The following is a 22,395-nucleotide window of genomic DNA, read 5'->3' as shown; positions in this document are numbered from 1 at the left end:
AGTTAATCTGTGGCACTAATGAGATGTGGGGGAAGTGATGTGAGTGTTACTGAGTGGAAGTGTCACCTGTGAGGTGTCTTCTCCAGATTGTAGTTGTGTGAAAGTACCATCCCTCAGTAGTCTTTATGCTGATGAATTCTCGTTCCTTTTCCATGTTTATTACAAGCTAGTGCACTTTTTTATACACAGTAGTAATCAGCACTTTATTTTAATGGTCTGTTAGCTGTTAAGTGAATGCAAATAACAAAAATTAAAACTAAAGGAAAGTCCATCCAAATTCTGAGGAAGCAGTTTGCTTTTCCACAGCTTCTCTCTTTGTTGCTTGTATTCGACTTTTTCTTTTCTTTGTCCTTTTAATTTATTTTTTAATAATCACCCAGGAAATTTGTATTTTATATTGATACACTTTTAAAAAGGAAATATGTGGAGTTGATGTGTAAGCTTCCAGGAACTGTATAAGCAAGTTTGAAATTAGTTGCATTCTAAAAGGGATCCCCACTACCTCTTCCCAACTATAAAAGACCATATTTGGCTGTGCATGTGGCTGAGTTTTCCTGCCAGGGAACTTTAAGTAATTTAGTGATATGAATTCACGTTTGAGGATAACAGATGTAATTTATGGTGGTTACCAGCAATGAGGAATGTTGCTGACAAAGAGGAAAGCCAGATGCCATTAGTTAAGCTCTCCACTGTCTTTGTTTCTCATTGCATCTGGAGATTTTCTTAAGATAGATCACCTTTATGTCCTACAGGATATGAGAACAAACATGTAATTGCTGTTCAGAATGAACAGTTGTATTAAAAGGCCTAATGCAGTTTCCCTCAATTTTTTAATTCAATCTGAATATAATTTAGCCTTCATCATAAAAATATTAGTGCCAAGGGACATATGTTAAAGATTGTGAGGAGCACTTTGGATCATTTTAATCAGAGATGGGTTAGTCCCATTAAACAATTGAATTAATCTTCCTGCCAGGACACAACATAGTCTGCTACATGCAGATGTGTGTACGGTGCTCCATGACCAGCACGTCTAACGAGTTCTCTCTTTTTCTCTTTAACTTAATAGACGCTTGTTCCTTGTTCCTTGCCCTGCTATGCCCAGTCTTTCTCCCAGTCTCTAGGATTGGACGAAAAGCCACGAGTGCTGCCTCTGGACTGGAAATGACAGTGTGCTGGGCACTACCTCCCCCTGGAGTGGGCTGTTCTTTCTTTTTACGAGGTCCTTAATATGTTGCCTATCCTACATCTGCCTGCCAGCTTTCACAGAATGTGCAGATGGATAGCACAGCTTTTTATTAAAATAGATTGAAGTTGGCTCTGGGCCCTAAAGGTATCAGGAGAGAGGACTGAGTATTAACACAGCTATGTATGCCTGATTTCCTAAGAAAGTTAACTAAAAATAGTATTAAACTTTCATATTTATGTACAAGCCCAGAAGCTGATGCTTTCTGTTGTCTAGTAAGCCTTGTTTGTAGACAACAAAAATGAGCAAGGGTGTCACTTCAGTATTTGTATTCAGTATTTGACAATTTATAAAAGATGATATTTTCAACAACATCAAAAAATAAAGCTAGGCAGTAAAAGTCAATGTAGTCTCAGTTAGTAGTTAGTTAGTTAGTAAAAGTCAATGTAGTCTCTAAAACGCTTAGTTTTTTACCAAAATATACCCTATTGTTTCTCTTGGCCTTTTTTTTTTCCCTTTCTATCCATATTTTTGTCACTCCATCTTTTTGGCTGTCTTTCATAGACAATAACTGTTTCTATGTAGTTGACTACCAGGAACCTGGTTTGTGTAGTAAAAATGTTAATGAATGATCTGTATGTGCAGAAATTATATAAAAATTAAAATTTGTGAAGAACATGTAGAAAACTGTAAAACACATCCCATGGGGAATGTATTGCCTATTAAAAAATACCCTGTTATTGTTGTTATTATTTTTTCATAAATAATGCTTGGCTATTTAGGGTAGGTAGCGTACTCTGTGTGTGAAGTAGTGCATTGCCAAGGGAACTGAGCTTCACTGAATTTTGATGAAAGTCTCCTTAAGACAGCCTATCTGAGCAGCACAGTGAGAATGAAAACACTGCAGGTGGATTGTAGCACTCCCTGTCTGTGTTGCCCAAATCCAGGGCCTGTGTGTGTGCATGTACCTGCTTTATTACCAGCACGGATACAGTCGGTTGCTGTTTGAGCAATGGTCCTCATGCAGATGCTTATGTTTCCACTTAATTAGATTTTTTGCCTAGTGTCCTCTATTAAATACCTGCTAGTTAACAAGTAATAGAAGATTGGTGTCTTCAAGAGCAGCTCTACGTGTATGATGTAGCATTTACTAGAACTAGAAATAAATACTAAATACTGTGTCAGAGACAAACATCCAATTCTGGCACTTATTCCTAAGCACTGAGTATTACCTGCATTTCGTTATTATAATTTTCCTGTGTTGTCAGTGTCTTTGGTATAATACTAGCAGCATAGCTGGCTCTGTTGTGCACCAAGTGGATGGGTCCCCAACACAGTCATAAGGCTCCTACAGATGAAGTAGACCAATCCTGCATCTGCCTAGAATGTTCTGCATAAGCAAGCACAGTTTTTAGTGGAACAAAACACACAGTGCTGCTCCTTATATAAGGAAGAACTGGAGATGGGACCAACAGCTTAGCTACTTGATTTATCTGGTAAACACACAATTGTATAAAGAGAGCACATGTTAATGGGTTTGCATATACAGTACTGAACTGTTCTGACAGCTTCATGGGTTCTGTTGTTCACTGTAGATGGAATGGCAGTAGGCAAACATTAGTGTATCTCAGTTAGAATTGAGACTTGATTTACTTGGTGTTTATTCAGAATAAGGATCTATGTAGTTACTTAATGGCATAGGATGTTTTATCACTTAGGGATGATTTTGGAGGGCATTTTGGAGAATTGTATCATTTACTGCGTGCCTGGGAGGCTGACAGCCACATAGCTTCTGTTGCTTAAAACCCAGAGTTGATGTTGCATCTCAAAAACCTAGAGCACGAAGCACTTGTTTCTTGAATGTCTTATTGTACGTAATAAGAAAATGCATATATTTCTAGTTCTTTCCTTTTGAATACTGTAAATAGATAATCCAGCATGAAATGAACTATACAGACTTTTTTCAGGGCTGTGTATGCAATGGAAGTAGGAAAATTTGCTTAGCAGGAAATCTGAAAGAGGGACCACGTTTAGAAAGTAAGTAGTGGTCAACTATGATGTATAGTTTCTGTTGCTTAGTTTTTTTTCTATGAACCAAACAAAGTATCACATTTCTTGAACATGCTATGAAACAGATGGGCAGTGAGCATTCTCTGTATGAATTGTTATAATTGGTGCATTCAAAAAATATAAACATTTAGAAATTGAAAAGTTGAAATATAGGAAATGTCAGGAGTTAAAGCTGCCTTTCAGACCTAATTTATCTTGTTCTTGCTCTTTGCCTCCTGTTGTATGGATTCCATAACCACAGACCTTTTCCTGCCTCAGTCAGTGCCATAATGGATAGCTTTTCAGCATTTTTTCTCATCTGCTGTTCACTACATAGGCCCAGGCCTTGCTCTTGCTATTCAAATCTTGCTCCAAGGTAAATGGTGCAGAGTGCTCATGGATTCAGATGTTTCTCATAGACTTTCAGGAGCTTTATGAGAAGTCAGTTTTCTCGGTACTTAGCATTATCTAGCAATTCATGCTCTTAGCAGTGCTGCTGCTGATAGTTGAGGGTTGCAGCTTTTGATAACTCTGCCACTCTTCTAGTCAGACTTTGAGACACATTGGACACGTTGAATTTCACCTAAGATTGCCTCTGTAAAGTTTTTGCCTAGCAGCAAAGAAGGTTTCTGTAGGTGGAGGAATTACTTTCCACTCATTGTGTAAAACTGTTTTCTCTTCTTACAGCCTACACCTTGTTTTTGCTCCCTTCAGAGAGAGAAGCCTTTACATGTGTCCTGCTCTGCAGACAGACAGGGAGACAGGAGCTTCTACGAAGGATGGAGCAGAGGGATTGAGGGAGGAAACAGGAGGTAGAGATGGGAACATATGTGACTCACTCCACTGGGGATATACAGAAGTAGATCCCTAAGACCAATTATATTTAGCTATAACAATTCAGGAGCAGTAGTGAAATGAGTAACTGCAGTCCTCTACCTAGCTATTACCTTGCAGAGACCTTAAATGAAAAATGAATGTATGTGCTGCTGGGGAGAAAATAATCAATAGGGAGCAGCTGATGAGCAGCATTAACTTCGCTGTTCTCTTCAGTTCTGGTGTGTCAGTAGATAGGAGCCAAACCAAATGCTCAAATTTGTTTGTGAAGATTTATGAATGCCTGGGCACACAGGAAAGTAATTATGAGGGATGGGCTGACCTGGGAATGCTCAGCCTGGAGAACACTGAGAGGGGATCTTATAAACTCTTTTTACTTGAATCAGATTGTGCTTCTTAATTCATTTTGAGTCAGTACCTTTTATGAAAAATTTCACTTCTCATTGTGTAAGTAGTATTTTTAATATAAACCTCTGAGGTCTTAAGAGCAATACATGTGTGTGTATACTAATTTGGTAATTTAAGCAAGTTAACTTCAGCATTTATCTGTGACACCAGCTTCAGTGAGTAGCACATTTGTCTGAAAATAAGGCGTGCATCTTTAATGTTGTGTCCACCCCATGTGATAGACAAGGCAGTGCTGACAGGCTGTTTTCAGAAAGGGTTATTTTCAAAGGGTTCATGAAAGCAGAAAGCTAACGAGGACCAGATAAATGAAGATGACCAGATTTGTGTCCCTTACAAGCTGCGTACCAATACCCTCCTGTGGCTGATTCTATTAAGGCAGAGTATGCGTAGGAAGACTGCTTGAAGAGAATGTCAGAGAGGTAGTTTGTGAAGGCTTCCTTATCTCTGGCATGCAGGTAACACCTGAACTCTTGAAAACTGCATGTTAACTGTGAACTATGTATTAACAATTTCTTATTCCAGAATCCCTTTCCTGATTTGTGCCATAACTGACAGCTCGAGCTTCCATTCTGTAGTTGCAGAATGACAGGGTTTGGTTCAGTTGGACTTTTCCTCTGTTCTGGTGAGAATGTTTCTTGGTTTCTTTTCTTAATATTTCCTATAGAGAAAACAATAATTCCCATATGGGGTGGGGGAGGGGCTGCCCAGGGAGGTGGTGGAGTCACTGAATCTGGAGGTTGAAGAAACACGTAGATGTTGTACTGAGGGACATGGTTTAGTGGAAAATATTGGTGATTTGTGGACAGCTGGACTGGATGATCTTGGAGGTCTTCCAACCTTGGTGATTCTATGATTCTATCATAAGATGTAGGTAAAGATAGGAAGGAAGGAAAGGCAGAATGCAGAGGAGTGTCCAGAAGTCTTGGTCATCCCCCTAAGTGCTGAACCTGTTCTTGGTACTAAAACCGGTAGAATGTAAGTTATACATAGCAGTGTATTACTGCTTCCTGAAAGCGTCCCTATTGTGGAACAGACATCTTGACTGCAGTAATGCGGGCCTCTAAGTGAAGACCTTTCCAGCTTTTGTTAGTGTATTGTTGGAGCATTTAAGAGAAGAATGCACTGTGGTATGTCAGTTACTGCTATCAGCTCAGGAGCCCTTCTGCAGCATCCTCTTGTGTAGTCCAGGGTTCAGAGCAAAGTGGATGAATGTTCTCTCTAGAGTGTCTGATAAGTGGAGGGGAACACTCTTGAGTTTATGTCCTGAAGCATGACGCTTACATTTCTAGCATAGCATTCGTAACTGTAAATGTTATTAGCTTCAGAGTATTCCATCTGCCACAACTGTGCTGCATTTATTTCGTTCAAATAGAAAACGTGTCCGTGTAATTATTATGACGTGCGTTAGGAGGATAAATTGATAATGAAACTATGTGAAAATAGGAGGTATTAAATGGAGTTGTGAAATGACACCTATGGGCTCTGTAAAATGACAAAAACCTTCTGGCCAGTCTTATTGGTATTGGTGGAGTATACTGGTACGTGTTTAATCTCTGCATGAACCAAGAATACACTGGGATAAATCTTAGATGTTACTTAGGTGTTTCTTCTTCTAACTGAAAACGAGTCCAGGTTGTCTCCATATAGTTTACTTTTAGACTTTTCCACATTCTTAATTTTGCTTAAAACAGTCTTTCAATAGTATGCTTTACTTTACAACAGAACTTCATATTCTGTTGCCCTTTTTTGACAAATGTATGTGGTTTGGCAGGGTCTGATTAGTAACATTTATTTATGGTATTACAGAGTACCAAAAAAAATTCAGTTTTCCCTACTTTATGGAAAATAACTTCAGGTATTGAACTTTTTCATAGTATTTATTGCTGCTATATATTGCCTTAGAATATTTGGTAATAACAGAAAGAAATAATGAGCTGTAACTCAAAGTATTTTTGTCAGGTTGCTGAGGTTTAGCTCCTTCATGGAGAGAAGAATTGCAGGGATGATAATGAGGTAATGTTTATCAGTATAATTTATAACATTGTTTCAGCCTGTGTATTGAAGGAATTTGTTCCTCGTTTGACTTCAAGGTAAAAGTGTTGCTCCCTTCCTTATAGTTACATGTAGAATGGTAGCAACCCAAGGAGACAGAAGAGCCAAGCTACTTTTGAAGGCAGCTGGCTGCCTTTTTATTCATTACTCATGAAGAACACATTCGTGTGAAGTCCTTTGCTGTCTGAAGCTTCCTGGTGTCCCATAACAAAACAAAGTAAGGCTCTCAGTCAAAAGTTCCTCCTGGTATACCTTCCAGCTCTACAGAAGGATGGCGTTAGTGAATGACACCCCGTGTCTTTTTCTGTGCCTGATTTCTTATTTTCTGGAAATCTGAATGTAATTGTTCTCCCTGTTGTACTTGTAGTTTTGTGGTCTTCTGACTAATCAGATCTGTATAAGTCTGGAGTGATTATGCTGAATTTGTTATTTGGTATAAAATTCTTCCCCAGAGGCTAGAGCCTTTTTTTAATGGTTTTCTTTTTATTAAAAACAAACAACTTAAGCACAATAAAGCAAGATGGTATTGTAGTTTTGCATGTGTGTATGCGTATTTCAAAAGGACCATCCGTTAGAATGCTCTTTTGTCGTATTTTTTTCTTCTCATTTTTGTCACACTTTGTTTCTTTACTGAGCTTCTCTAATCATTTTTACACCTTTCATTATTGAAATGGTTAATTCAGATGTGTTATATCTATTTACTATGTGGTGTAAAAAGAAAAGGTCAAAGAAGGAATAAAGAAGAAAGAGGGAATATCAATGAACCGCCAGAGCCACCTGTTTCCTCAGTGGCTGGCTGCCTCAATAGCTCAGTTACCTGTAAGTTCTGCTCTCTTGGGTCTGTGGTGTCTTTTTCTTTGGTGCTTCAGAGAAAACGGGAGAGGAGATGGAGAGGTGAAGAAAGAGATTTGGTCAAGTGTTGGTTTCTTCATATTTGCATTCCGGATTTCAGTGCTCCATTTTCTTAAAAGCAAGATTTTCCTGGCACTGAGAAGAGGCATGACAATCTTTAAATATAGTGAGCCATGTAGTGGGGTTACTTGGCAGCACCAGGAGGATGAGTCAGTCAGTTGGTAGTCCAGCACCCTGACCTGAGCAGTCATTTCAGCTTTGCACTGCTGTTCTACCCAGTGGAGAGTGGCCAAGAGCAAAGCTTTTAATTGCAGCAAGAGAATGGGCAGTATTTTGTCATTTGACTTTTAAGTCATTGCAGCTTATCCCTACTGGGATGATGTTAGAAATGAGTTAATGGTGAAATGCTTGATGAGAGGTACAAAATTACTCTTTTTTTTCCCTTTCCACTTCTTTTGCTGCAGTTTGCTCCCTATTGGCTCTGTTTCCTGCTGTTCCTATACATTGCAGACATTTGTCATAATTTTCCTCTTGAGCTGTCTTTGCATGATTCATGTGAAAATCAAAACAGAATGCCCTCCCCATGCTGTTTGTTTGTTTTAACTTCATGTACTGTTGATCCTCAGAGCTAATAGACCTGTGGGAATTCAAGCAAGATGAAAAAGAGATCGCCTAACAAGAAGATTTTGCCATTTAAATTGAAAAATCTTCTTGAACTGACTCCAAGATCTAATGCTAGTCCCATTAAAAAACCCCGAGGAGTAGAGAGCATCTTTCTCCAACACCTAAATGTTTTAAGATGTTTTGGTCTTGGAAAAAGAATGAAAATGGCTCAAAGTACTGAAGATGGGAAGAGAGAGATCCAGATATTCTTAACTGTTTGTGCTAATAATTGGTGACATCTCCCTGTGAAACAATACTGCCACAACATATGCTTTTGTGGCTTAAAAATAGAACTATTTGCCTCTCTCTTGGCGTAGTCACTCATGCTGTTGATTACTGTAGTTTAAAAACAACAGCCAGTGCTGCAGTATCTCAGAATTATGGAAGAATATCTGTTCATTTGGTGCAAATTAAAATTAGCAGGGGATTACTGTTTAATTGTGCAGTACTGATTGTGGTACAGGAAGAATTTCAAAGGTGCAGCAAAAGAAATGAGGTTCTAACCAGCATGGTTTGTACTTTGAAAACAGCCATAATTAAAAGTCTTGTGTGATGCTATTTAAGCATTTCACTTCCAAAGCAGTGACTTCTCTATACTAACATTGAAAGTTTAACCTTTCTTACTGTTATCCCACAGCATTTTTCATGGCTGTATTTTACAAGAAGCGATTTCCTTATGGGAAACCAGAGAAAACCATTCAGAAGATTTATGTTCTCTGTACCTATTCTGAATAGCTGTCCGCTTCACTGAAAGGGTGAAAATGAAGCCTAAAACTGTTAACAGAAATTCTGATTCTGCAAAATGTATTTTCTAGTTGATAGTTGCATAACTTTAAATACTAATCTGTTTGCTTGATCTGAAGAAGGGTGTTATGATCATTGAAACTACATTGCAAAGAACATCTCCATAGTTTAAACAAAAGCTAGAAGGAGCTAATAAAAAATTGGAAGCTATTCCATAGAATCACAGAATGGCCTGGGTTGAAAAGGACCACAACGATCGTGTAGTTTCAACCTCCCTGCTATGTGCATGTGCACCAACCGCTAGACCAGGCTGCCCAGAGCCACATCCCATGTAGGGATGTATCTTAATCCTTATTCAAATAAGGATATAAACAACTTGCCTTTTGAGATGTCAGCAGAAGTAATTGTGCTTGATTAGAAAAGAAATAGATATACTTGAAACACTGTACTGACAATATTAAAATTAAAATTTATAACAGTGTACGTGATGCTCTGTTTACAAGGAATTAGGAATTTCAAAGAAATGCACACAAAATGTTAAAAATATCTGATTGGATAAAGGAAGCCATTTAGTAAGAACAGCAAGAAAGAAGAAGTATAAATGTATTCCTTGAACTCCTTAAGGAGGAACTATTCGTGAACTGCTTCTTGCACGTTTTCCTTCAGAACTGTAGAACTGAAGATTTAATTTTCTTGGCTTTGTTCATAGACTGAACTTTTCTGTTCTTTTGCATTTGGTTTCTTCGCTCTGTTCTATTAATGAAAATGCCTTCTGCACTTTGTCGAACAAGCTAGTGTTGACACAGACTGGTTGGATGGTTGGCTAGCAATTTGCCTTATATGATTTGCTTTCCACTTTTTTAAAGCATTGGTTGAAAATGTAAGGGAGAACTTAAGCACCCTGCAGCCTAAGCCTTGGACAAGCAAAACTCCCAGGTTACTGTAATTCCTGTCTTTTAGAAACAAAAACAAAAAAATGGTTATTGGAATATCTTCTTTTGGCCCCTTACTTTTCTTCCCATTCATCTTCCGTTTTATCTTGCATAGAGATCTGCTGCGCCTCTGTCTGGGAGGAGCAAAGTGTAAGTTTCTTGCAGAACAGACCTTTGGCAGTCCAGAGGAGCTGGTGGGATAATTTTCTTCACAGACTGTCGGAAGTAAAAAATTTATTGTAGCAAAGCAGCAGTCCCTGACATTAGAACTGTACCAGCTGTACCTGTATTTCTAACTTCCTTCATCTAGGGTAGGATGCGAGCAGCTTAGAATCTTGCTTAGACTTTTCTCTGTTCTGTTACTCGGCATTCTGTTCTCATTTGCACCTTACCTTGGATTTCTGAGAGGATCACGGACTTTTCTTCCTGTGTCTCCTTTTCTCAGGAGAGCTTTGTGAGGCCGTGCTCTGGAGCCCTTTTGCAGAGCCATGAGTAATTGCCTGGAGCAGCAGGGTGGAATTTCCTGGAGACATCTCCAGGATGCAGCTGCTAGTGTAACATCTACGCTGAATTTGTTACAAATACAGTCACCTGCTGTTGTTTGGCACCTTCTGGCCATCTCAGAAACTTGTTTTCTACTGACCTGTACCTGTTTACTAGATTATTTTTTCTGTTCCACCCTCCTTCCCCCACCGTCTCTTTTAAGTTGAGGCTTGAGGACTCGTGAAATGGATGTATTCTGTGTTTCAGTGTGAAGAATGGAATCTTCTAGCTAAGATTTTCTAGCCCAAATGGACTAGGCAGTGTTTAGAGATTCTCCGAATGTTTTATTAGCTAGGAAGATGTGATCAGAAACAACATTCAGAGACTGTCAGTGTTGGAAAGTATTGTGGAAAGATGTACCAGGGCACATGCTGTGTGGAGTAGGACGTGGAGAAGGAGGAGGAATGATAAAATGCATACTTGGTTGAAGCAGCAGGGTAACGATGGATGATCACTGGCGATGCTCCTTAGATGGACTTGTTTGTACTTGGAGAAGGGGAAACAATCATATCCACTGCAGAAGGGGTTACTTTTGAAGAGTTTAATCACATAATCCTTTTTCAGTTCTAGTTTTGTTTACTGAGGCTCAAGTCATAGCAGAATCCTGATACAAGGGCAACATACCATAGCATACCGAGAGAAAAGTTAATTTTTCCAATACTGTGATAATTTTTCCAGTTCCCAAAATAACATGTATATATGAATATTGTTTAGTTAAGTAACTAATCATCTCCTCAGGAACAGAATAGTCCCTTAGATGGAAGGTAGCAGCTGTGTGGGCGTTGGAATTCACCAGTAGAGTTGAGAATGCAAATGCTTGCAGGAGTCACAGAGACAAACTACAGAGAAGGTATTCCATGGCAAGATCATGCCTAAAGCTCCTCTTTTGGCCTATGTCGAAATCAAATAGTAATGGCAATATAGGTTTCTCTTTTAATTTAAATTCGATGCATTTTTACCAATAAATGGTGTGAACTTTTTGTCTCCTTACAATGAAAGCTTGAGATAACTGACCATGTGTGAATTCAGTTCTCTGTGCAGCAGTCTGTTGTTTTATGTGCCTTTATTGCTGAGTTCTCTCCTGTATGAACAGAAGATAGTTGAGACTTGGGAATGACAATGCTGAAATGAGAAAGTGGGAGATAAAATGAGAAGATGGGAATTAGATTATGTGAACACAGTGAGCACTAGTGGAGCTTGGGTTGCTGTTAATTGTCATATAGGATATTATAGGATGGATATGAAATGGAGGATGGAGGGAAAGCATAGAGAAAGATTTTTCTTATAACATTTTAAAATCATGAGAAAAAATTGCTTGGGAAAAAAGAAAACAACAAACCAACTCTTCAGCCAAACTTTCTCACAGTGATTTTGAGAACAACTTTTCTTCTCTTTGCTAGATCATTAAGGCCACCTTGGAATCAGAAGTGAAGAAAGTGGTGGTTTGGAAGGGATGCCCTCTGTCAATAAAATCATGATTCCTCTGACACCGGTGTCCCAAACTTGGAACAAAAATGTAAACGTGAATTTGTGGCTTATCAGAACAAAAAGATGTGATCCTGTTAGATTTTCAGGGAAGTACAGAACAGATTTCTGTTGTGTTCTTATCTCGTGGTTCAAAATTAGGAGGAGGCCAGCATGGGCTGCATATAGAGTTATTTTCATGTAGATCTTTGCGTGGTGTCAGCAAAACAGGAAGTGGAAACTCACCCAGTGGTGGATTCATGCATGAAAGCAGGCATTTTTATCTGTAGTTTTGTCCCTTGCAGAGCTCATCTTTTCTTTTTTTCTGTGAAGTTGATGATGACCTTTCTGAGCACGAGACTTCTTTTGGTCTGAGCAATCCAGGGACATCTGCTGTGCTTTCTGTGTCTGAGGGTGCTGTGGTATTGTTTCTTTCTTGACATGTCTGAAAGATTTCCTGGTTTTAGACTTACTGTTATCCTGTCACACAGTGGAGCTTTACATTCTGACTGCCCTAGCCTCTCAGATCTGTGCTGACTTGCAGGATATTTTGAGATGTAAGCACTACGGTGTCCTGGATCTTCATCTACGCAGTCTTTCTGGAGTATCTACTGTATGTATGGGTTTGTGATATCACAGAACGTCTCAGGTTGGAAGGGATCATCCAATTCCAACTCCCCACCATGGGCAGGGCAGTCACCCAGCAGCTCAGGTGTCAGTTTATACTTTTAAAGTATTTTAGAACATCATTGTTATTTACATAGTAGTTTTAAATGCACACAGATTAGGCAAAACTCCGTACCCTCAATTCTGTTTTCTCTTCTGGATTATGACTTTGAATTATAATTACTTCGCATTGCTTTAGTGCGGGCAGGATCTCTTACAGACTGCTGTATGATCCTTGAGGTGCTATGTGGTCTCCTTACAGCAAGAAACAATAATTCTTCTAAAAAGTTTACATTGTTAAATACGTCAATACAGCAAGGTTAGGAAGCCGAGGAAATTACTTATGCAGATTCACATAATAAGCCTGTGGCTAAGATGAATGTATATTGTAGATTCTGGGAGTCTCAGCCTTTTCCCTCAACTGTAATGCCAACCTTCTCTCTATCATGCTGAAGAAAAGCCAACACCAGACATGCCAGTTGCTGTTGACACACGGATGCCATGCAATACAGTGTAATGTACCTAAAAGCAATGCACCACAGCACATAGCAAATCTTTGAGAGATGAGGCTCTCAGAAATTGTTGATCTTTCTTCAGTCTTCCTGGTATTTTGAATCAAATATGGGACTGTGAACTTGCAGAATTTCTTTCCACATTCAGTAGTGCAAAATATTTTATGGCATCTCTTGTCAGTGTTGGTGAAAAGTGATTAGATCTTAAAAAGACTTCAAAAACACATTACCTGTTTTCTCCTTATTTATATAGGAACAGTTTGGTGTCCAGTTGTGGGGGGTTTCATCTACATACCTCAAAGAAATATAAGGTAGAGGAGGAAGAAGAAAGACCATCAAAATTTAAAAAAACAACAAAAAACAAAACTCAGGAAGCTGTTTCCAGTATGCACGTACTTGTACTGAGGATGAATGATTTTCTGCTTTGAAGTCAGGCAGATTGGAGACAGCATCAAGTTGTAAAGGTTGAAAAACAGAAAACAAAGATGATTTTTCAAAGTCTTATAGTTTTGAGCTAGCTTCACTTTGCTAGTATTTGTGTTGCAAAAACATGTCAAGAATGGAACCACCTCTGTTTCCTGTATTTTCTGCAATTTTGTGCATCTTCAAATAGAATAATTGGAACCTTCGTTTTTTGGGTGAGTCCATATTGCAGAAAAAATACATTTTAAAACTTTATTTCTTTGTTATCTTTGCACATCTTAGCTTATAGCTGGTAAATGAAACCAGACTGACTTCACTGATACGTGGAAGACTTCCAGTTGCCTCAAGACCTTAAGACACGTTGAATACTGATGGATAGAGAGGGAACGCAAAGACCTGTCTAGCACTGCTGTTGCTGGAACTACTGATGTGTTACGTGCTGGAGCGTTTGTTGAGAAAAGGCTAAGGTTCAGCCAGCCCGTGGATCCTCAGAAAAGCCTGCCAGGAGCAGTGAAGTCAGTGCCAATCCTGGTGGCTGTGTTTTACTGTGACTGATCTGCTGGTATTTGGGCTGAAACTGCTGAAGTTACCAGATAGCATGAAATGGTGTAAATCCATACATTTCTTTGGAGCGGTTCCCATCTACATAGATATTTTGTGCACTTTTAAAAATTATTATTTTTAACATTAATATCTCACCTGATTATTTTTTTTTCTTTGTAATGGTTTCAGTGTTACAGAATGAAAGAACTCAATTGTGATTTCACCTGCATACACATATGCTTTGGGAAAATATTCTGCTGAGCTCTTGAACATATAAGAAGTGGCAGGTTTTCAGGCTGGACTCCAGAACTCTCCCACTTATCTGCAGATTATATAATCAAATCCTGTGCGTGTTTCACGTCGCTAGGACAAAGTACAAACAGCAAAGTGAAATTAATTCTTATATAAAAGGAGGCCAGGAACTGCCAGATTTTGCAGCATTATTGCAGCAGAAGTTGTGGGATTTTTATTTTATTTTTTTGGATGGGGTGATGAGGATGAAATATGGGTTGGATCCATGCCGGACCCAGGTAGCAGGTGAAGCTCTGCTTACTCAAGTCATTCTTGTGCACAACAAGGATGCAGGTGAAGGGGAGGCAGAGAAAGACATCTCTTCGCTTTTTGTGTGTTGTCAGAGGCCAGCTGCAAAATAGAAGACAATATTTTATCTTCCCACACTTCTGAAGCAATGTAAGGCAGTAAGGGAAAAATTTGAATGCCATATTGTGAATTTTTTTTGTTTTATTTTGCTCTTTGCCATTTATGATTTGTCTCTCTAGCTGGAAATGGCCACAACCTAAAAATTACGCTACATCTTGAGTGCTTCTGTGCATCCGAAAACTGTTTTATCTCTTGTTGTGGTATTTTGAAAAATATTCACAGAAATAATCCCACCAAGATCTTGGGGCACCTAAAAAACAGGGCCAGTTTTGCTCTGCATTTACTGAAGTGTTAGAAGTTTCTCAGACTCTCACTGAGCAGTGATGTGCTTTTGGTGTGGCAGATAGCCTGGCCTAGGCACTTTGGTGGATGCAGGATCCAGGCCCTCCTTACTGCCAAGCTTTTCTCAAAACCTCACTTTGCTGCTTAAATGCGTTACAAATTATGCGTTGAATAACATGTTTAAAAAATATCAGTCAAAAGTGTTAACAAAAGCCCTTAGATGATAGCCCATTAGCTGTTGCTATGCCATCCCTTGTTTTGGTTGTCTCCCTTGCCTGTTTTTGAGTAGAGTTTTGCATTTCAAGTGCTCTTTTATTATCTGTTGCAGCTTGTCTTTTTTCTTGTTGGTTTTTTTTCCCCCTTTGCTTTTACTGCCTTGCCTGTCTCTTTCTTTTCCCGTTTCTGAGTTTTGTGTTTATCTTTAGCCTACGTTGCCCTCTATTTGTCTGCGGTTCCACATATCTGAAGCAGGTGGCCATTGCAAAATGTAGTGACTGTAGTAAGCAAAGCAGTCCAGTTGAAAACTGAAATCCATCTGGGTTGTTTTTCACAGTTAGCAAGGGCCTACAGAATCCTTTACATTTGATTTTGAAAGAGACATGGAAAGGAAAACAACCCAAACTATAAACCCCAAAACCTGAAGTCCTCGTTCCTCTCTGCTCAAAAGACAACTCTACTTATATAAATCAGGATGTGAATGCAAGTTTTTACCACCTATGTACCCGTGTAGCTTATAAATTGCACAGAATTTTCTGTGATTTTTTTTGCTTTTGGTTTTTTGTTTGTTTTTAAGATACATCTTTGGTCTAGATATACACTAATAGGAGAAAGAAGGTTAAAGATCATTTCCTCATGCATTAGTCCAAATCCTTACCCAATGTGCACTGTATGTGTACATAGTATTAAAAGGGAAATGAGCATTTTTTTGTCTGGAGGAACTACAACATTGCAGTCCAGTGACCTGAAAGTTAATAGGAGTTGGAGCACAGTCAAAGCAAATGAATAATTACCCCTTTACTGAAAATTTGTTTCACTTCTGATCCATCTGTATTTTAGTTCCTGTAGTGCATGCAGAAGGCATGCAGTACCTCTCTTTCCTTTCCAGAACATCAGCTACCAAAAAGGCAAATGCATGTCTGGTTGGTGCTCTCTGAGGATGAAAGTCCACGTGCTGCAATAAATCTGATACTGGAAAGCTGACACTGTAGCAGTGGAGAAAAGTTGGTTAATGGTAAACTACTCGGCTGTGACAGCTTTCCTCCTTGCTTAAGAAGTACATGCTGGTCTAGTTAATTCCCTGCTTTAGGTTTAGTTAATCCAAATGTTTTAATAGCTCTCAGAGACAAAGAACCTATTTGGTTCAATTTAAGCTGTTTATTTTTCTAGTACCGGATTACAGTGTAACAGGACTTGGATGTACGGAGGAGCAGTGTAGGTTAGACCTAAGTTCTGGCTGGCCTACAGTCCTGTTTCTCACAGGAGCCTGTGGGAGAAAGTAAGAACAGAGAAGGCCTATGGCATTTCTTCAGAATACCTAGGTTCTCAAAAACTGCACCTTGGGAACTTCTCTAGCTATTGCTGTGTAGTTTGTAGTTCTCAGGGAATTTGTCATGCAAGACCTGTCTGATCCTTTTTGGACCATTTGAAATTGTAGGTACTTCAGCACGCTATGGAAGGTGTCTCACAGCAGTGATGCTGCTGAAGAGCCTCTGCCTTTGGATTGGTTTGAATATGTCTGTACAAGTTGCAATTGTTCCTGGTTCCTGCAATGTGTTTCTGAAATGGTAATGCTCAGAGGTCATTCTTCTGAAGTTAGAATTATGTTTCTGTGTGCATCAGTTTTTTGCATTTATCTGCTAATTTATTGACTGGTAATTGTGGCATTCTTCATAGCTGGTGCTTGTCTGCCGTGCTGTGCTCTATCATTTGCAGACTGACATCTTTCCATGTTCATTTAAAGTTTTTAAATGCAAGAAACTGTCCTCAGCTGTTGAAAAGTGACTATTCCATTCTACCCTTCCTTTCAAGTCAGAGCATGATGGGGTAGCTACCTTCTCTACGCACCACACTTGCCAGTTAAACCTCTCAGTGATGTCAACTGTCTGGCCTGCTTCAGTGGAAAAACTTCTGACGAGATTTGAAATGATGAACTACTGTCCTGAGTAGAATGACTCACTGTATTTAATTTTTATTGGCAAAGTAGACCATCAGAACAGAAAATTTCACATCTGCCTAGCAATTGCTTAAACATTTAATCTGTGGCATGACTAAATACATTCCTGATAGGAATGCACGTTGTTAATGATGTTTGTATTCTTCCCTGTCGGTAGATTCCCCTCAGTAGTTTGTCTTGGAGGAGACTTGATGAAATCATTCTGATTAGTATGCTGCGTTAGGAATTATCTTTCCTGATTTACCATATTGTATTTTGTTTTTCTTTTTTTTTTTTTTAATTTTATTTTGTCATAGCAACTCTGAAGGCAATCTTGTAGACTGATACGAGGCCATGTTAACTGATAGTGGTAGCAATTGACGGTTGTTATTTCTATGTATCTACCAGAGGGGTTAAACACAGTCTTAGTTGTGCTTATGTGGATATATGCACTGAACATTTGAAACTGTTGAGCTATATGAGGCAAAAAATAGCTCAAAAGAATTAAACTCAGTGAGTTAAATATTTCTTTACCAGACAATAATGTGTAATGTTAGTCCAAAGCTGTTACATTACATGAAGTCTGGCATTTGCATGCATCTTTCTGGTAGCCTTGGTACATGGACATTCCCATGATTTGCTATAAGTTACTGCTTATAAGTAAGTGCAGATGTGAATTATTAGAAACAGTCTATAACAATCTGTGGCCACATTTGTGAAACACTTAATTTTAAGTATATTTTTAATTAGTTCCCATATCTTTTGTTGAGAAATATGTCGCGAAGTATATAGGGAGTCTTAAATATTCCATCCCTGATGTGCCTGAGAAACAGCAGAGACCAAATTGTTTGATGATGAGACTTCAATAGAATAATTCACTTGAAAGGGACCAACAAAGATCATAAAGTCAAAATGCCACTTAGCACTCTAGATCCTGGATTTGGTCGGAAACTAACAGTTTCACAGGTTTTCTGAAAAAAGAGTCCAGATATTGAGCCAAGCTTAATGTGTACTTACAGTTTTGAGAAAAGGCTTGGAAGATCAAGAGATAAAAATGGATTCTGGAGTTTTCAAGATCAAATGGACTTGAGGAAACCTATTCTGCCTTTCCCAGTGTTATTAAATTATCTGACTGTGCACTGTTTTTCAGCAGCAGTCCTGCCTCATGCTGTACCAAGAATAAGATGGCCTGAAGAGTGAATTGGACTGTGCAGTGAAGGAGAGATTGTTTGTAGGAACCCAGACGAATTTGTTGCTGAAATGTGAGATCGTGTTCAGAGGATGTCAAGGGAGAGTGGGATGTGAGGGTGTGAATCCAGCTTTCGGACCAGTTCAGAGTGTCCACAGCTACAGCCTATCCTGTGTGACACCGTCAAGGCAGGAATTTTGTAACTGAGAGACAATTCTTTTGGCTTAACTTCAGGTGACTGAATTTTAGTTTTAGTCTGAGTTTGTCACCAGTGGTTCCATTATACAGTCAATGGGAAAGGGTCACCACACCCAGACTTTGACCCATCCATTTCATTGCAGACTTTTGTTTTTAGATTTGACAAATAGCCACTAGAAAGATGCAGTTCCAAAAACGAATGCCTTATTGACTCTAAGGTGACTAGATGAATAGCTCTGACTTAAGTATCTAATTAAGATATCTAATAAGGTATTAAGATTGGATAATGTAGTGTTCCTATGGTCACTGTGTGCTCTTCTGACTTTCTGGCTATCTAGTTTGAAGCCTGCAGACTAATTACAGGGGTGTGAATGAAGCAGAAAGAGGCACCAGGATTTTATTGGATTGACTTACTTTGGATCCTTCAACTGTAATGGGAATACCAGTACCTGCTTTTTTTCAGTACTGTACACAGTTTATCTTTGCATGTGTCCTCTGCATCATGTCTTTGGATTGCGGTTTCACAGTGCCCTTTGTTCTTCTAACCAATAGCACAGATATCCCTGTTCTGATCTTGATCTGATAGAGTTTTATTTGCCGGAATGGCTGCATTACTTGTGGCTGATCAGGTCAGCCTCGAGACTTGAATACCGTATCACAGAATCATAGAATGGCCTGTGTTGAAAAGGACCACAATGATCATCTAGTTTCAACCCCCTGCTGTGTGCAGGGTTGCTAAATGCAGTATATGCAATGCCTGTGTCCTTGTGACTGGGAGAAAAACAGACAGGAAGATGCCTTTATCCTTACTTTGAGTTGCCAAGAGCTTCTGTTAAGAGCTTCAGAGTTGCAAGATACCAGTCCTGAAACTAATTACTGCTCAAGAACCAATATCCTAGGCATTAAGCCAATATGATTTGGGGAATAAGTAAATGTTTGGGATAAGTACAAAACATTTCTGTATTATTTATTTGAAAGTAAATACATTAAACTTTTAGAGCTATTTGTATATTCAGAGTAATAAGGTAAATCATAGTGAAGATGAATTACAGTGTTTTAAGTCATTATAAATTCACAGCAAATAATACAGTATCAGTATACTATTTTTCTTAATCACCCTGAACTGACAACTGTACAACATACTGAGTTGTCAAAGGTTGCTTACCTAAGATCAGCACTTGATGGTCCTGTGCTGACTCTTCTGAGGATAAATATCAGTAAAAAATATTTTGATTAAAGATCCGCAGTTGGTTTCTTCAAAGTTTAACACACCATTCTCCATCTTCTTGCTCCTTTTTCTTTGTCAGGTATTACTGGAGAAGAGGATGTGAGTCAGATTAATATTTTTTTTGTGGACAGGTGAAGTATTTGGAGGTTGGAGATCTTTAGTTTTGACAAGTTGTAGTGGCTGGAGTCCAGGCAACAATTACTTGTCTGTATCTCAAGTTGGATATATTTTGAGTGAGCTGTATTATATGTGTTTCGCCATAGGACTGGACTTTATGGGAGCTGAGCTTATTGGGCTGAGGGACTGCATCAAAGCTTACTTGTTTGTTGTAGTAGGTCTAGCTGTATGTGCTCATAGGCATTTGTATACATGCACATACATAGAGTTTCAGTGATGAGAGATTTTTAAGTTAAGGTTGCTTTTCAGGTATAAGTGGTGAACTACACGTAGTATGAATGATAACACTGTGTCTTGGCAGCAGGGTAATTTGGTTGCCATGTGAATATAAATCTGCAGGGGAAAAATTGAAAGCCTGCTATTGTAGTTTATCAAGCATCCTATGGTGTTCCTCAGAAAAGATTGCAAATTACGTTTTTTGCATATTAAAAAAGCAGCTGCTGCCCTTGAAATCACAGACATAACCTTACAAGTGCTTTATGATACACTTGCACTAAATTTTCTGAGAAACCAGAGTAGATTCTTTCTGTTTGTATTTCACTGATTACCTGTCTGTTGTTTGATAAAGTCTTTAACTTCAGATCACAGCTCAGTAGCAAACCAAAAGGAAAAGAAGACGACGTCCTGAAGAGATGACATTCTCTCTGGTAATTTATTAAAAATGTTTCTGTAAGGGAATGAGGAAAGTGAGCTCTACCAGTTCTGATCTGCTGTAAGGGCTCTGCAGAAACTGCACCACTATTATGAAGTTGTTTTTTTCCATATGAAGAGCTGAGATACAGCTCAAAATCTTAGGGCCTAATTTGAAGAATATAACACACCCTTAAGGTCATTCCATTTCTTAATGCTGTTATGGCAATAGGAATGCTTTTAGAAATGGTGAAACAAATACACCTTGATGCAGAGCTGCAGGTGATGCTTCAGTCTAAGATTAAAGCTTACAGTGCCAGCTCAACTGTAGGATGATGATCATGACTATTATGCTCCTTTCTGTTGATCTGTGTCCTCAAGTAAAATCAGTTAATTTACTGTAGGTTAGCCCAACACTTCTACTAACTGGTACTGTGTGTTTGACTCTGTGGCAAATAATTCCCTTCTAAAATCTGTGTTAAATTTATGGAGAGATTGGCTAGAATCACAGCCAGCCTTACCTGTGGCATTCATGGCTTGATGCCTTTTTTGGTGGAGAACATGGCAATACTGCTTGAATATTTTGGAACTACAAGTAAGAAAATTTGATGTGTCAACAGTTGGTGTCATTTGTTCACATCTGTAATGACACTGTGTTTACATCTGTAAAAGGTTTCCATGTATAATTTAAAATGATTACCTTATGTTAAATACGAGTGTACCATAATGTAATTTTTCTGAAATACTTCTGAGAGGAGAACAAATATTTTTATTTATTATTATAAAAATAATATATTTTTAAAAGAAGTCTTTCTCAGGCTGTGTACATTCTGTCCTGCCTGCCTTTGGATCTAATATATTGGACAAAGAAAATTCTTTTAGTGCGGTGTATGCGTGATGTAAAAAATACATACGGGAAAAATCATTTGTAGTGCTAAATGTCACTGGGGCATTAGATAAATGCATTGATTTCAGTTTAAGGTTAATAGGACAGCACTTTTGTTCACTTTGCTGCTGTGTGTGCCTCGGGTGGTGCATGAGTGACGTGTACAAAAGTAGGCAGTAGTTAGGATGTCAATAAAACCCACCCGAGACGCATAGCAAAGCAGTAGAGGTTGCGACATTCTGCCATGTTATGTAGGAATGTACACAGTATGGAGAGACGCCAGCCTGTGCTTTTAATGGGATACCTCCTGATACGGCCACATGTCATGGGTTCTGTGGAATTTAATGCTGGAAGGTTTTTAAAAGGAAATGTAGAATTGACAAACTTGAATACTGTCTTCTCAAGTTGTGTCGAGTAACAAAATGAGAAAGTCAAAAGGGAGAGCATATGCAGCCTACATCAATAAAAATAGGCATCGTTTCTGTTCTAAATGTAAGGAGACACTGACAAAGAAACTTACGTACCACTTTGTTTCTGGTGATGCAACTTGCTGCTGAGAATTGTCTCACTGGGAGAGACTGCAGTGAAAGGAAATACAAATGCTGAAAAATAATACAACACTAAAACTAATTGAGAAAAAGGCCAAGCAAGGTTTTCATATGAAAAGTTATATAAGTGATTCTCCTTCTAGAACAGAAAATAAATATAGCTGCGTCTGTGAGAACTGTTCTGTGCAATAGCTTGACAGACTGGTCTGGAAAAGCTATACAGAAACAAGCATTATTTGCCACAGAGAGCTCCTTTTGTTTAAGAACTAACCCTGTTTCCCTCAAAGTCTGAGATCACAGCAGAACCTGGGACAGAGTGACCGTGTCATTGGAACTTGCTGAGAAACGTGCCTGTTGTTTCCTTGGAGTGATAGGCAGAGAATACAGTGGCTCCAGGCTGGCAAAGTTTATAGCCAAGTTTTTCCAGCAATCTAGCCAAATCTGAAGGAGTTCACTATTTCAGCCAATTGCCTCCTGAGAGCTTTCCAATTTTCAACTTTCTTCTCTTCTCATAATCATTGTGACAGAGCACCAGGATGCCACCGTTAACATTCTTTCTCGCAAGAATTCTGCA

At 38.8% G+C, this 22,395-nt stretch overlaps 1 protein-coding gene across 11 annotated transcripts in view; it reads left to right on the top strand.

Annotated features, from left to right (window-relative positions):
- The window catches only part of CCNY (cyclin Y), a 115,952-nt gene that overhangs the window by 39,490 nt on the left and 54,067 nt on the right, over positions 1 to 22,395 (top strand). For 2 of the 11 annotated variants that reach the window (XM_046928194.1, XM_046928162.1), the window contains exon 1: positions 13,342 to 13,543. The exons of 7 other annotated variants lie outside the window; for them this stretch is intronic. The gene's annotated coding sequence lies outside the window, so the exon portion shown is untranslated. Of the gene's footprint in view, positions 1 to 13,341; positions 13,544 to 14,517; positions 20,405 to 22,395 lie in introns of those variants that run through there. 2 more of the 11 variants (XM_046928201.1, XM_046928166.1) reach the window with 1 other exon arrangement.

This window comes from Gallus gallus, chromosome 2, assembly GCF_016699485.2.
Source record: "Gallus gallus isolate bGalGal1 chromosome 2, bGalGal1.mat.broiler.GRCg7b, whole genome shotgun sequence".
Classification (NCBI taxonomy): domain Eukaryota; kingdom Metazoa; phylum Chordata; class Aves; order Galliformes; family Phasianidae; genus Gallus; species Gallus gallus.
The sequence above is the reverse complement of the archived record's forward strand: the minus strand, read 5'-3'. Positions and strand labels throughout refer to the sequence as shown.